Genomic DNA, 18,002 nt, shown 5'->3' on the forward strand with positions numbered 1-18,002 from the left:
CAACTATTAGGTTGGAGAAAAATAAATCCATTATTTTCATATGCATCATTTTGTTGTATGATTTGTTGCTATTTTAAAGGTAACTTCATAATGCCTCTCTCATAAAAGTCCTGCTCTCCCTAGACACCAATTTTTATACCCTTCACCACACTGTGGTACAGGGTATTACGTCTTTGTGCATATGTTTGTAACAGGCAAAAGGAAACGAGATAGACCCATAGTTCCTTTTGAGAATATGTATAGAATCGCATTCTGAGTCGTGATTCTCATTCGTCTGACCGTCTGTTGGTGTTAAATTGTAAACAAATTACAGGTCGCATTTATAATCCGATTTGGGTGAAATTTGGCACAGCTAATTTATTTGGCGCAAGGTCGAACCCGAACCCGAGAATTAAGAAAAATCGGTTCAGATTTTGATATAGCTCCCATATAAAATTTCGTCCGATTTATGGTAAATGGTGCACCAAAGTCCCTATATAACATTCGATTTGCACGAATTTTGGCATAGCGTACTAAACTAGGCCTACGTGATGTTCTGTGAAAATCGGTTCAGATTTAGATATAGCTCCCAAATAAAATTTCGTTCGATTTAATGTAAATGGTGCACCAAAGTCCCTATATATATTTCGATATACACGAAATTTGGCAAATCACACTGAATTAAGTCTAGAATAATGTGTGTTAAGTTTCGTGAATATCGGTTCAGATTTAGATATAGCTCCCATTTACATTTTCTTGCGATTTAAGGTAAATGTTGCGTAAAAGTCAATAAATATCTTTCGATATGAACGAAATTTGGCATAGCGCACTGAATTGAGTCTATAATGATGTGTGCTAAGTTTCGTGAAAATCGGTTCAAATTTAGATAAAGCTCCCATATATATTTTCGACCGATTTAATAGAAATAGTGCACCAAAGTTCTTATATGTCTTTCGTTCAATTTCATGTCAATGTTCTTTCGAAAAGGCGACGTCTGTTAGGAGACTATGTAGAGTATACCTAAAGTGGTGAAGGGTTTCATATAGTCGGCCCATTCCGACTTTACTACTTTCTTACTGGTTTGGTTCATAAAATTTCAAACCAATGAGAACTCAAAGTGCCAAAGTAGAGCGAACTCGATTAACAAACATGTCTTCAAATCTAGAATCTGAGGGTGCCACATTTAATGTCTATATCTGCTATTGGTAACTTTTGCTATGAAATGTTTCCCAACCAATGAGAACCATAGCAAACTCTCTTGGCAAAGCGGGCCTGGCAAAACTGCCATACAATTTTTCAAGGTTATATCTTAAATGTAGTCTTCGGAGTATATTTCGATTAATTTAATATGCAATCCACCTGAAGGTTATAAATATCCAGATTATATAGTCTTTGGAAATAAATACAGCACAAAAATCCAATTCCGATGTTACGCCTAGTAGCTTGAAAAAAAAATTAAAATTATGTTTAAAAATAGTAGTACATATCGACGCCTTCGAACCATAGTATGCTAAGTCTGAAAAGTGATTTTTTCAGTAGAAGCTCTCAAAGTATGGATGTTTCATATATCTTAAGGGCCATGCTAAGTACATTTTTGCTTATAACTTTGGTTTGGATTGGCCGATGATTACCAACATTTTAGAGAATATAAATTAAGGACTGTAGTATCTAAAAACGTAAAGAATTTTAAAACATGCTCAGTCGACTTAGCATACTATGGTTCGGAGGCGTCGATATGTATGTATAAAATGTCCTTGATAAATGCATGCCTAGAACTCTAATAAAAGAATCTCGCTCCTAAAAACCTAATATTTTTCAACGTCTTGATGCCTGATATTCCTCCAATAAATATATTATTAAGCCAATATTATTAAAAGTAAGCTCCTATTGACCATGGAAATATTAAGAACCCTCTTTCTTGCTTTGAAAAATTTAATTTTGTTTTTTGATGTACTTCAAACCTACACTAATTCAAGAATTTCCCTATAAATTTTCAAGTGAAATCTCAGCTCTTTAAGATATAGATTTAATGGGTTAGCATCTAGTGACGGCAAAAGTGATTCTAAACCTTGTCTTTCTCGAAATAGTGTTTTTAAAACTGAAAAACTTATAATACAATAGTTTCCAAATTTTGACACGTTTCTATGTGAATATATAGATATCGTATAAACTTGGATAAATCCAATCGGGGAAGATCTCCCTTATTTTTTAACTTAGTCTGCGTTCAAAACTTGGCAATTTAAAAACAAACAAAAAATCAAAGGTCCGCCATTTTGTTAATTTTGAACGAAGCTGTTGGAATATGGAATATATTCCTATAAGATTTACTAGTCTATTTCTTAATATGTAGGATACCACAAATTCGTTACTAATAATGCCAATATACTTACCAATCACATTCCAATTTTTCTTATTTATATTTGCAATATAAATTTTTGTTGTTGCGGTTGTTCCCTTAATCGAATAAATATTTACCTGCATTAAAATATACTTACTTATAATTGGTTCCGATATTATTATATAGCTGTTGATTATAATGATTGTTGTTGTTATTCAGCATTAAATTTGTTATTTATGCTTTAATTTTAAAGTCAAATCAAATTTCATATTTCAAGCTTCTTAAGAAAATAATGTACAGCGCCATAAGCCAGTTTGTTATTGTACGTATGTATGCACGGATAATGATATATTGAGAATTTTGAGTGCTTACCCAACCACTAATCATTGGTCAGACAAAAAAAATAAATAAAAATTTTTATACAATTTCGAAATTGCGTTCTAATTTATTTTTATTAAAATTTGAATTGATTTTGTATATATTTGCAGATTTGTTATATATTTATATGGCGAATGGTTTCAACAAGTAAGTGTATTCTTACTTTTTTTACTACTAACTGCCATAGTTTTTAAGGCCTATCATGGGAATACATTTTTTTCAAAGCAATTATCGCAACTATAAACGTGGATTATTATACCCACCCAAGGAGGAAGAGTGTATATTAAATTTGCCATTCCGTTTGCAACACCTCAAAATATTCATGGTAGGGCCCATAAACAATATATATTCTAGATCGAACTCACGATAGAGCTTACAAATATTCAAGATTGATGTTTGGTATTAAAAATGGGGTGTATCGATCAACCTTTTGGTATAGCCTCCCATATAATTGATTTTAATCAGCCAACTTGGCTATAATTTTATATTTGAAATTCTCCAATTCTTATGTGTAAAATCTCCCTAAAAAAATTATCAAAATCAAAACCGGTCCACCACCTCGCCTCCATACAGCAGTTCCACGTATTATTTAGCATTTTTACGATTTTCAGGGATTTTGAATGCATTTTGCAAATTTGACTATAATTATACCCTACACAACTATGTTGTCAGGGCATTATAGCTTTGTGCAGCCCCATGAGTTTGTAACACCGTGAACTATTGGTCCTATACCCATTTTTTAGTATACGGACTAGCTGAGTCGATCTATACATGTGTGTCCGCCCGTCTGTCCATTATAATTTGTAAACTCGATACATTCCACAGTTATGGACCAATCGTCACGAAACTTTGCATGTAGGATGAGTTCTGGCCAGAGACGACCCCTATTGTTTCTGGTAATGATCGTTTAATATTTAGGGGATGAAATGGACCTTAATTTTTGTCGATTTTTCTGGTCGCCCCAGAGGCCGCAATTATGGCTTGAACATCGCGACATTTTACATTGAGAAGATATCAGGCCAACGATAAGCATGCCTGTTTTGATAAATATAGTTAAATATTTAGCGGGTCAAATGGACCCTGACTTTTGTGTGAAGATATTTACTGGTGCTTAGGTATTCAGATATTATTTACTAATCCATTACCACACTGGAGGGCGGAAATATATCGCTGATAGCTTTGAAATGTTCCATGATGTTCCAGTTATTGTCAAGGACAACGCCTATAATTTTCGGTGATTATGAGATAATCAGTTTGGGATGAAGTGGGCCGAAAACTTATTTTTTGGTGTTTTTTCTAGTCAATCTATAGGCCACGACTATACTGCTGCGCTCACAGGTTACATATAGAAATTCCAGGACCTTTATAGTTATTTTGATGGTAATAAGCTCTCTTTCCAATTGAAGTGATTATATTACGAGGTGACCGTAAATTGGCATTCCGTGGTAGTGGTGGGAGAAGAATATTTTTATAATTCCATATTTCTACATAGCCCCATACAAACGTTACATGTCCTAGCCAAATTTTCGACCGTGAGGGTCTGTATTTTGGTACTTTTTTTCCCCTGACAGTAATTTACATGCCCACGCCCCATACAGAAAGCCTGATAGATTTTAGATATTTTAAAAGTCCACCTCATGGTGGTGGACTTTTTTTACTTGTTTCAAATATATTTGTTTAATCTTTGGATTAAAAAAAAATAATAATATTTTTTAGGATGCATTTTGTTGTCTCAACTGAAATCCGAATCACAAACTGAAAGGTTATGTAAACCTTTACCATCAACCACGATCTTCATGTCGAAAATGTCACCTGCCTTGTTGTTGCACAATCAATGAACTGGAACTGGTATGTCCACATGATCTATGGCATTGTCGTCATTTGATGTTTTATTAGTGATTCGATTTTAATAAGATCAACAGCAACAACATTTCTAACAGTGGCTAAAACAACGACAACAGAAGCAACGAAAATTAAAACAAACAACGAAATCTCCACGAACATTAAGAATAACAATATTATTCAAACAACAAGTTATTGATAAATAATTAAACTTGATTTTGTTCTATTAATAAAGTTAACACTTGGGGACAATTTTAAAATGCAATAAAATGCAACAGCAACAAAAACATCGCGATAGAGAAATAAAACTATAAACAAAATAAAGTGAATCGAATTGGAACAGAATGAAGCTTACACGAATATGAATGAGACGTTTGTGGTGGCACATTGAGGACAAATTTCGAATGACAAAGTGAAATTGTATTGGGTAATATTGGCGAATGATGATGAAAGAAAAAAAAACTAGTTTAAGTTTCCAAAATCTGGGGCTAACTACTTTGAAGGAGATGAAATATATCTATAGTCCACTTTTTGACCACACCTCGTATGTCCTTTGTAACCTGAGTTTTGTATACACTCAGGTTTATATCTAAATCTCTACAACAATTTATTGCGCTATTGTTGTTATTAGAATTGTTGTAACAGCCATAGCTCATATCTAAGAAATGCATATGATTTGTTGTTGGTGTTGTTGTGATGACAGCTAATGCAGTTGTTTGGTACTACGACTTTTAGACGGAATGTTGATTTTTTTTTGCTTTTCATTTTGCGACAAGTGTTTATTTGCTTGCAACGTATCGACAGCAATCCATACCGTTGTCGATCAGTCCGTCGGTCAATCGGTGTTTTTGATACACGTTTTAACATAGTTGTTGCTGTCGTTGTTGTTTTTGTTCTTTGCAAATGTTGACATTTGGCAAACACGAGAAGGTCGACCGACCTGAGTATATTTCACTGTTGCATTTTAAGTTTGTCCTCACACTTGCACTTCGGACATTGGTCGGGGTGCTGTTGTTGTTGTTCTTCTCATCGGTATTTTATTTGGGGGGACAGCATATTTCATTGACAAATACCAAAATATGACGATAAAAATATTTGCAGAACAGTGTTCAAAACACTTTCAAAAATATTTTTCTATAGGCGAGGATTTTAAAAAAAAATTGAACACCTCTTTAAGCCGTGGGAGGCGATTTTTTTTAATACCTAGCTTTTTCAACGCCCATCACAGCAATAGGCGTGTATTTTCAAAACAAATTTTTTCAACGCCCGTCATAGCAATAGGCTTCGATTTTTTAAACAAATTTTTTCAACGCCCATCACAGCAATAGGCGTGGATTTTTTAAACAATTTTTTCAACGCCCAACACAGCAATAGGCGTGGATTTTTTCAACGCCCATCACAGCAATAGGCGTGGTTTTTTTAAACAAATTTTTTTCAACGCCCCTCACAGCAGTAGGCTTGGATTTTTCAAAAAATTTTTTCAACGCCCAACACAGCAATAGGCGTGGATTTTTTCAACGCCCATCACAGCAATAGGCGTGGATTTTTTCAACGCCCATCACAGCAATAGGCGTGGATTTTTTCAACGCCCATCACAGCAATAGGCGTGGATTTTTTCAACGCCCATCACAGCAATAGGCGTGGATTTTTTCAACGCCCATCACAGCAATAGGCGAGGATTTTTTCAACGCCCATCACAGCAATAGGCGTGGATTTTTTAAACAAATTTTTTCAACGCCCATCACAGCAATAGGCGTGGATTTTTTAAACAAATTTTTTCAACGCCCATCACAGCAATAGGCGTGGATTTTTTAAACAAATTTTTTCAACGCCCATCACAGCAATAGGCGTGGCTTTTTTAAACAAATTTTTTCAACGCCCATCACAGCAATAGGCGTGGATTTTTTAAACAAATTTTTTCAACGCCCATCACAGCAATAGGCGTGGATTTTTTAAACAAATTTTTTCAACGCCCATCACAGCAATAGGCGTGGATTTTTTAAACAAATTTTTTCAACGCCCATCACAGCAATAGGCGTGGATTTTTTAAACAAATTTTTTCTACGCCCATCACAGCAATAGGCGTGGATTTTTTAAACAAATTTTTTCAACACCCATCGCAGCAATAGGCGTGGATTTTTTAAACAAATTTTTTCAACGCCCATCACAGCAATAGGCGTGGATTTTTTAAACAAATTTTTTCAACGCCCATCACAGCAATAGGCGTGGATTTTTTAAACAATTTTTTTTCAACGCCCATCATAGCAATAGGCGTGGATTTTTTAAACAAATTTTTTCAACGCCCATCACAACAATAGGCGTGGATTTTTTAAATAAAATTTTTTTGCATATTTGCAACCCATAGCAAATATAGGAACAGATTTTATGTAGCTTTTTAGGACCCATCGCAATTGTAGAGTGGATTTTATATAGATTTTTTCAAGACATCCCACAATTATAGGCATAGTTTTTTTAATTATTTTTCCAAGCCCCGTTAAAATCATAGGCGTGGATTTTAATAGGATTTGTTCAATACATGTCACAATTGTAGGCATGGATGTCATAAACAATTTTTTCACTACCGCTGTACATCGTGCACAGTGGTATTGACATATATTTATTTTTTGGCGAAAACGTCACCAACATTTGACTGTCATAATGTCTCGTTGCATGTACACTTGTGCCTCCATTACCAGTTAGACTGTGACACCGGTAATATCGGCGATAGGCAAACCCCACGGTAAATGGTAATTGAAACGTCGCCCGTAAAAAGAGTTGCGGCGTTGTAAGCGTCGATGCCAATTGACGGGTAATATAAAATAAATGTTTGTCAGATTGTTGTTCATTTGTTTATTTATATTGATAAGTTCGGCTTGGTGGTGGGGTAGCTGTTGATAGTTTTCGCTTAAAGGTGGCTTTCAGCACCCGTTTTTTACGTTTTTTCGAACACAAAAATACGGGTAGTGTGGTAATATAAAATAGTTACTGATGTCGTTTTTGTTGTTGTTGGATTTGCATTGCGCAGTCAAATTTTTGCTGTTGTTGTTATTGTAAAAATATAAACAGACAAAGACTTTGTAAGCTTGTTTTGCAAGAGTTAGAGCAAGTTAGCATGTTGTTGTTGTTTTTTTTCTAAACGATATCTACTGCGTTTGTGTGTGTTTAAGCGTTTAATGTTTTTATCAGACACCAAAATACAAAAGACTGCCTGGGCGATGCAACTAGTCAACCACAACGACAACAACAACCACATCGTCAACTAATCACGGTCAAGTGCAATGCATGCGACACCATAAGTAACGAGCGAACGAACGAAAAAAAATATATACGATTAAAATACCATTTTACAAGTTAGTCGAACGTAACGTCAGCTGCAAAACTTGGAGAACTGATAAATAACGTCACTGTGAGTGTGTGTGTCGATTTTGTCAACTTGGCTCTAAACCATATGCTAAGGCGATTTGCAGCTATTTGACTTATCAGCTACTGTTGGTGGCTGTTATTAACACGACTTTATTTCACAAGCAATTATTATTGTGCCAGCAATTTGTGGCTATGGCGTCGATTTTAGTTTTTTATTTCTTTCTTCTGATAGTCAAGCCTGGTAGCCAGGCTTAACAGCTGAGCGTTTTCATTATTTATCAATCATGCGAATATAATAAGTGTAAGCGTATAACTTTGTAGGTTTTATCTCCAGTTACTTAACAAGGCAAAAAAATATATAAAATAAAAATAAACACACAGCCGGCTTGAATTATTAGCAATTATGAATTAATCATAAGACGATTAACCATCACCGGCAACAGCAGTTGTCCCGCATGCCACCACCACCACTGCGGGTATAAAAGAGATTGCAAATAAATATTTGAGATTATTTCCGATATAAGCCTAGCTTTCAATTACATTGTTGTGCAAATACCACAGGTGATTGTTGTCGGAAGAATTGTTGTTTGAAAGAGAGACGAAAAAATAGGAAATGTATTTATATAGAAGATATATCGGAGCTTTCAACATGCATATATAAATATTTATGCAATCATATATTTTTTAAAATTAGATTACTTCAAAACTCATTTCAATTATAAGCGTGGATTTTTCCACACCCAAAAGTGTTTATAAAATATTGCCTCAATCCCCTCCTAGCTATAAGTTTGGATTTTTAAGCAAACCAAACAGCTAAAATATTGTATTTTATTCAACTCCTTGCATTTTATTATAACATCAAGGAAAAAATCGCCCTCAGTGATAAAAATGAATCCTCAGACATAGGACTTTTTTGATTCTTACAAATAATAGTCCTCAGATAGTCTTCATAGTTCTTCAAAGTCCCTCCCAGGACTCTTATTATAGAAACCAGTAAGGAAAGTAGTATATATGGGAACTATATCTATATCTGGACCGATTTTCTCGAAACTTAGCACACATCATTCTCGACATAATTCAGTACTCTATGCAAAATTTCCTGCAAATCGAAAGATATATCGGGACTTTGGTGCACCATTAACATAACACATCACTATATACGGGAGTTATACCTAATTTTCAGTAGCACACATCATTCAAAAATTTCGATATGCCAAATTTCGTGCAACTCGATAGACATATAGGAATTTTTTGGCACCATTTACATAAAATCGGACGAAAATATACATGGGAGCTATATGTGTATCTGAACCGATTTTCATGAAACTTAACACACATCATTCTAGGCCTAATTCCGTACCCTATGCCAAATTTCTTGCAAATCGAAAGATATATAGCGACATTAGTGCCACATTTACTTTAAATCGGACGAAAATATATATTATATTAGCACCATTTACATAAAATAGGTCAAATAAGTGACTTGTACCAAATTTCATCCAAATCAGATCATAAATGCGACCTGTACTTTGTTTACAATTTAATTCACAGTGTGGTGAAGGGGATAAAAATACCACAGTCCCTCCGAGGACTATTTTTCTATAGAAAAAATTCCTCAGTCCCACTGAGGACTCTTTTTCTATAGAAAAAATATTCTTAAGTCCCTCTGAGGACTCCTTTTCTATAAAAAAAATCCTCAGTCCCTCTGAGGACTCTTTTTCTATAGAAAAAAGTTCTTCAGATCCACTGAGGACTCTTTCTATAGAAAAAAGTTCTTCAGACCCACTGAAGATTTTTTTCTATAGCAAAAAATTCCTCAGTCTCTCTGAGGACTCCTTTCCTATGGGAAAAATATTCCTAAGTTCCTCTGAGGACCCATTTTCTATAAAAAATTCATCAGTCCCTCTGTGGACTCCTTTTCTATAGAAAAAGTTCCTCAGAACCTCTGAAGTCTCTTTCTACAGAAAAAAAACTCAGTCTGTCTTAGGACTCATTTTGCTATAGAAAAAATCGTCAGTATGTTAAATCCGAAATGCCCCCATTAAATCCTTACCTAACCCTTTAATATGCCGAGAATAGGGCGAGACTTATATAGGGACTGAGTCAATAATGGTCATATATTGAAACTTTTCTAAAAAAATATTTTTCGCATTCCTGAAACCGAAATGTAAATTACATACACTTAAGTGCGAAAATTTGGCTACGAAAATTTTTACAAGGACTCATATCGAACATTTTCCTCAAGCCTTCGGATTGAAAATTATGGTTAAAACCTCCAAAATACCGAATATGGAACTTTCATATGGGAGCCATATCTAAAAATGGACCTATATTGATCATTTACTACATAGATGCAGTGGAGAGTATAAAAAATTCCCAACCATATGTTGACCACACACATTCACCCCGTCTTCCCACTCCGACACTACCTAACTGCATTAACACATCATTGCAACAATTGATCGATTGACTTTTTCGAAGTTAAAACAAATAATGTTTAAATTAAAACAAAACAGATTAACTAAACAGGATTCGTAAATTACTGGCATTCAACCCTTTCCAGTCGCTGGTCATTGAGTCGGGGAGTCGTTAACAAATTTACACACATGCCCTCCATTGATGGTCACCATAAAGTCAGAAGTTAATGAACCAAAGGAATTCCCAAAACTATTTTCAAATTGAAAACATATTTTCCGTACCAACGATACGAATGATACGTATGTCATTGTATGTGAGTGAGTGTATGTGTGGGGCTTTATGCGGGGGTGAACTGTTAATCTTTTGACTTAAATACAGGGACACGTTTTAATTTGTGGTGGGTGTGAGCAAACGAAAACAGGGTGCCATTCCGAAATTCTTTTGTTTCAGAATTCCCAAAGGTTTGTTAATTACAGCGTTGCGTTAATGTAGTTATTTTGGACTCGAAATGGACTGGACGAAAGGTGGGCAACGACGTTCTTGGTAACTATGACAATGGACTAGGGTAGGTGGAGGAGGGAGGGGTGTTTGAAAATTATATATTTGGGAATATAAAAACCAAGTGACCGTTCTTCATTCATTCTTTCGGGGAGTATATTTAGGATAGTATTAAAACAATTGTTGTAATAAAAAAGCATGTAACGAAAATGAAACTCCAAAAGAAAATAACACCCGCCAAAAACGCCATTTTACTGTTTTCCTACAATTCTATGTAAAGTTTCGGTGTGTGTGCGTATTTGTTTAGGCCAAGTTCTCGTCGTTTCTTTCTTTTTGGTATTTTACATTGTTACAGTATTTTCTCTGTGCATTGTTGCAACAACATCCAAAATAACAATGGATGAGTTTATTGTTGTTGTTCCTGTTGCTGCTGATGATGACTACTGCCTCTCCACTCTCATCTAATACCAAGTCGGAATGCTCCAATAAGCGTTATCATGGTTTAGAGTGGCAAAAAACCCACAGATATTGCCATTTCACCAAACTGCGATATAATACATGGCTAAGCCACTAGATTTAAAGCAACTAAACCAAATCCACAGAAATACACTGAGGGGAAATAGGAAGTTCTGCTAAAAATATGAATATATATAAGAATAATTTATGGGGCACAATAATGGGTTACTAAATAATATATGAATACGTAAGCACTCCCACCTCCGAGGGAGTGAGTAAATATATACGCTATAGAATACAAATTTCGTCATTTTTCATTTGACTCACTAAATATTGACCGATTTTATCAAATTATTGACAAATTTTATCATACTTATTCTTTGGACCGATCCCCCTCTCCATGTAAAAACCAGTAAGGAAAGTAGTAAAGTCGGACTGGGCCGACTATATGATACCCTTCACCACTTAGGGGATATTCTACATATGTATCTTTAGAGATGTCCTCTTTTCGAAGGAACATTGACATGAAATTGAACGAACTTAAAAATGCGATCTATAAGTAAACCGGCTAACATCAATCCTTACACTTGCTATCCTGCAATCTATTCCATACTTTGTAAATAGACTTTAAGCAAACCGTATGCCCGCTATTTGGTATGCTTCACTATTTAAAATGTAATATAACTCAAGCACCCATTGATTATTTGGTTTACAATCAACATGAATAGGTCGAAATTATATATGGAAGCTATGCTATACCTAAATCTGAACCGATTTCAAGGAAATTTTCCCTAGATTAATTTATATTAGTTTTAGTACGTTTTGCCAATCGGCCTAGCTACGGGTCTTTAGTACACCATTTACTTCAAATCAGACGAAAGTATATATAGGAGCTATATGTAAATCTGAACCAATTTCAAGAAAACTTAACACAGGAAAGGTTATAGCAACTTCAGGACATTGTACAAAATTGTGTGCTGGTCGGCCAATCTTTGATTCTTTAGTGCACAATTTACATTAAATCGGACGAATATATATATGGGAGCTATATCTAAATCTGAAACGATTTTCACGAAACTTAGCACACATTATTCTGGACCCAATTCAGTACCCTATGTCAAATTTCGTGTAAATCGAAAAATAATTAGGGACTTTGGAGACCCATTTACCTTAAATCGGACGAAAATATATATGGGAGCTATATCTAAATCTGGACCGATTTTCATGAAACTTAGCACACATCATTCTAGACTTTATTCAGTACGCTGTGCCAAATTTCGTGCAAATCAAAACATATATAGGGACTTTGGTACAACATTTACATAAAATCGTAGATAACTATATATGGGAGCTATATCTAAATCTAAACCGATTTTCACAAAACTTAGCACACATAATTCCGGACCAAATTCAGTATTCTGTGCCAAAATTCGTGCAAATTGAATGATTTATATGGACTTTGGTGCACCATTTACCTTAAATCGGGCGAAACTATATATGGGAGCTATATCTAAAGCTGAACCGATTTCCACGAAACTTAGCAGACATTATTCTAGACATAATTCAGTAGGCTATACCAAGTTTCGGGTAAATCGAAAGATATATAGGGACTTTGTTGCGCCATTTACATTAAATCGGACGAAAATATATATGGGAGCTAAATCTGAACCGAATTTTCCCAATTTCAATAGAGTTCGTCCTTGGGCCAAATAAATGAGCTGGTCCAAATGTCATCCAATTCGAATAAAAAATGCGACCTGTACTTTGTTTACAATTTAACATCAAAAGACGGCCGGACATGCATAAATCGACTCAGAAAGTGATTCTATGCATATTCTCGAACAGAACCATATGTCTATCTCGATTCCGTTTGCCTGTCACTAACATATGCACAAAAACATAATACCATGTACCACAGTGTGGTGAAGGGTATAAAAATCCACGCTTAGGAAACATTATTATAAAAAAATATTAATAAAAAGTTCACGCTTATGAATAAATATCTAAAAAAATATTTAAAAAATCCAGAGTTATGAAAAATATTTTAAGCAATTCTGGCTTACGAGCAAAAATTTATTTATCATTTATTTGAATATGCCAGTAAGGGCGATGTTCATTTCAATGAATTTTTAAGTCAGTTTTTTCTATTTCGAGTCGAGCTAGTGATCGAGCTAAATGATCGAAACGTACGGACCCACCATTTTGCGACATTTGTCGTCACTCTAGAAACAGTCATTTTCAAAGTAGATCAATTAAAAATATATATTTTACACTTGTTGAAGTAAACAAAACCAAAGTCTATTGAAAATAATATTGTAGCCGTGATGGGTGTTGTTAAAAATCCGAGCTTATAGCTCGAATGATCCTATAAATATATATATTTTTAACGAAAGTTATTGCTTTATTCTTTTTTAAAATTCTATATATAGGTGTTGAGAGTATATATAACCCTGTAGGATGTTGTTTCAAAATCAACGCGACTAACTCTGATGGGTTAAAAAACTAAAATTTTTTGAAGTGTATTTTTTATATTTTTTTCTTGTTGTTTTTTGTTTTTCGTTTGGCATTGTTTTCTGGGTGTAATGACTGGTTGGTTGGTTGGCTGGCTGGCTCTTGTCGTTATGACAATGTCTATGTCGCTAACGATGGCAATAATGTTAGTTCGGTTGCTGCTGTTGTTGTAGATTTTGATACTAAACTATGGGCTTTTCCCTTACCATACCCTTACCACTATTATTTTATTTTCGTGTACTGCCATTAGTTGAGGGTCTGAACTGGATGGCTGGCTGAGTGACTGTTTGGTTGGATGGTTAGTTGGCTGGCTGGCTTACTTATTTACTTTTGGTGTTGCGATGTTCGTCGCAATATAGCTTTGGGGGTCTGGTCCCACGGGTAATTATTAACACGGTTGTATGCACGCAGAAAAACACGCAAACTCTACACACAGCCAACCGAAAAGGAAAATAGCAACGTTAACAACAACAATACAGACAAACTTACATTGTTGTCCGCCATTGAAATACAAATACCAGAAAAAAAAACGCGCACACACAGTAAACTCTCAAACCTTGTCAACAAAGGGCGACAAAAAAATTTTATTTAATTTTTTATTTAAAATTTTTTGGAAAAAAGTTTGTTTAAAAATGTATGATTTTATTTAATAGAAAATTATGTATTTATAAAAAAATAAATATTAAAATATTCAATAATACTAAACAAAAAATTGTCACACTTAAAATTTTCTCAGTAAAATATAAAATAACACTATAACAAAAAATACTATTTCAATTTGTTGTTGGAGTTAAAATTTTTGTAAATTTAGTTATAATAGCAATTTGCAAATTTGCAAATTTCTTTGATATTACTACTTTTTCCTCAACACTTTCCCATGCAGTTAATCAAAAATTAAACTGACGATGTTACTAATTTTTATTAAACTTTAGAAATTTCATATTGACAGTTATATTAATTTTCAAATTTATTACCTTTTTTATTATAAATTTTCCCTTTCAAAATAATCCTTTTTATTTTTCACACAAAAAAAAATGTCAACCATTAAACTTGTAATTATAATCTTAAATTTTATTGCAATTATTTTTGGTTTATGTCCTGACGCGCATGGTCCGTAAATAACATTTTGAGGTTTTTGACAGTCTTCATAATTATTTTTTTGAAAAAACAAATTTGGGTGATGCAACACTAATTTGAAATTTCATAATGCAATATCGAAGCCATTACTTTTTCAAAAATGTCAATATATATTCAAAATTGTCACAAATTCGATATAATTAAATGATACAATAAGATTATTAACAAGTTTTTGTCTGAAGTATGGGGGTTCTGTAAAATAATTTTAAAGGTTGACAACCTAAAGTGCATCTAGACCATTGTTATAGCACTTATAGAATAGTTATTTATTGAAAAGTTTTCCAAATCCGCAATACCGTTTTTATAACCTTCACCACACTGTGGTACAGGATATTATGTCTTTGTGCATGTGTTTGTAACAGGCAAAAGGAAACGAGATAGACCCATAGTTACTTTTGAGAATATGCATAGAATCACTTTCTGAGTCGATTTCCGTCTGCCCGTCCGTCCATGTATTTTTGTTAACAAAGTACAGGTCGCATTTATGATTCGATTTGGATGAAATTTGGCACAGTTCACTTATATGGCCCGAGGACGAACCCTATTGAAATTGGAGAAAATCGGTTCAGATTTAGATATAGCTCCCATATATATTTTCGGCCGATTTAAGGTAAATGGTGCACTAAAGTACCTGTATATCTTTCAATTTGCACGAAATTTGGCATAGCGTACTAAATTAAGTCTACAATGATGTGTGTTACGTTTCGTGAAAATCGGTTCAGATTTTGATATAGCCTACCTATGTATCCTTCGAATTGCACGAAATTTGGTATAGCGTACTGAATTAAGTCTAGAACGATGTGTGTTAAATTTCCTGAAAATCTCCCATCTATATTTTCGTCCGATTCAATGTAAATGGTCCACCAAAGTCCCTATATGTCTTTCGAATTTCACGAAATTTGGCACAGCGTAATGAATTCGGTTTAGAATAATGTGTGTTAAGTTTCCTTAAAATCGGTTCAGATTTAGAAATAGCTCCCATATATATTTTTGTCCGATTTAAGGTAAATGGTGTACCAAAGTCCCTATATATCTTTCGATTTTGCACGAAATTTGGCACAGCGTAATGAATTAGGTCTAGAATTATGTGTATTAAGTTCTATCTGACTAAATTTAAAATGGATCCAATTTAATTTTACATTTTTTTAAAAATGCGAGGTCTGTTAGGATTCGTCTGTTGAATATACCCAAAGTGGTGAAGGGTATCATATAATCGGCCCAGTCCGACTTTACTGCTTTCCTTACTGGTTTTATTTACAGCTTTAATTTAATTCAATAAATCCCCCAAAATTGGATCTGAATTCTCGTGTCCAAATAAAGCATTTTTTCAAGTTCTTCAGTAGTGCGATTTGGACCATTAAAATACTCCATCCAAACCGAGATCAAATTCGAAGATGGAGACTACTGAAATTTGAAATTTAAAAAATTAGGTTGGGGAAAAAGAAATCCATTATATTTATATAAAATATAGGACTTTATTTAACATGTTTCGGAATGTCCGATTTGGGCCAAATATGTACCGTTTTGATGTATGATATTTTTTTTGCCATTTTAAAGGCATTTCTCGATCACTTCTCCGATTTTATCGACATTTTCGACGACCGGCCTACCTGTGCGAGGTCCATCTTTAGCATCAAAAATTCCTGAACGGAATCTACGAAACCAAAATTGCACATAATTGGCTGTTACAGTATCGGAACCATAGACACCATTCACAATTTTAGCGGCTTGGCCTGCATTCTATTTTAATTTAAATAAAAATATTGACCTTAAATTTTTAGCGGCTTGGCCTGCATTCCATTTTAATTTAAATAAAAATATTGACCTTAAATTTTTTAGAAAAATTAGTTTCATACACTTGATTTTAATCCCATATCTAATTTTATAGAAATTTAACGATCCCCAAAAATTTGGATCAAACGATTAATAAGAAGTGTTTGAAAATCTGTACTCTTTGAGCGGAATACCGACCGATATAAAGTACATCGGAAACAATCAATTTCAATATTATTTTTAGAAAATACTGATTTCAATGCTTACCCATTATTTTTTATTACAGCATCTACCATCCTCTTACATTCCAATTAATTCTATGATAATCACTGTCGAATAAATAATATTATAAGCTAATTGTTTGATATGTAATTAATTCAAAGTTAATTTTTTATATCATTGACTTTGAAAGATTTTTTTTTAATTCAGACCATTGAAGTTATTTTTAGAATATGTTTTTTAAAAATATAACTAATCTTATTTTGACTTTAATTAACCTGTTGCAAGACTTTCAGTAAGCAATAACATTTTTTACGATGTTTACAAAAGAAAAAACAAATTTTGTTGTTTTGATTTTGAAAGCATTTTTCAGAATACTGTCATAAGTATGCCTAAAATATGGTCAATTAATATTGAAGCGCGTATTTTGTGAACGACAAACGTGTCTGCCACAAAAACAAAACAACATTGAAAACAAAATGAAACATTTATTAATCAAAGACTAATTGATATTTATTAATGTCGCCAGTGGTGTACTTAAAAACAAAAATTCACAACAAAATTGTATGATTTTTTTTTTTTTTTTTTTTTTTTGCAGTGCTGACGAAAGAAATTTTTATGGGCGCATTAATATCGTCTAAAGTACAATTGATATAACAATTTAGATTGTAAGAATATTTGGGGGATTTTTATAAAATTATACATTGTAGAGCAAGTATTAATTATATATTTTTTTATTTTTATATATAACATAAATATATATTTTTATTGAAAACAATAAATAAAACTGCTCCTAACGCCTATATAAATCGGTAGTAAATGTTATTTAACAATAAATTGTATATTAATAAAAACAACTATATTATATAACAAGTGAACCTGAAAGCATATATAAAAATGTTTTTAAATGTAATTAAACTAAATAAAGTTGTTTCTTGGTGTGGTGATGGTGACCAGTAATAAAAAAATCAATTAAATAATCTCTTTAAAATTTTAATTGTTGTATCGGGCTTATGTTTACTCTGGGATAGATATGTATAATCATTTAAAAATACCTTAATAATTTTTTTCGTGCAATGGCAATTTCTCG

This window comes from Musca vetustissima, unplaced genomic scaffold (genome assembly GCF_032173495.1).
Source record: "Musca vetustissima isolate MV318-11 ecotype Yass unplaced genomic scaffold, APGP_CSIRO_Mvet_v1 utg2180, whole genome shotgun sequence".
In the NCBI taxonomy this organism is placed as follows: domain Eukaryota; kingdom Metazoa; phylum Arthropoda; class Insecta; order Diptera; family Muscidae; genus Musca; species Musca vetustissima.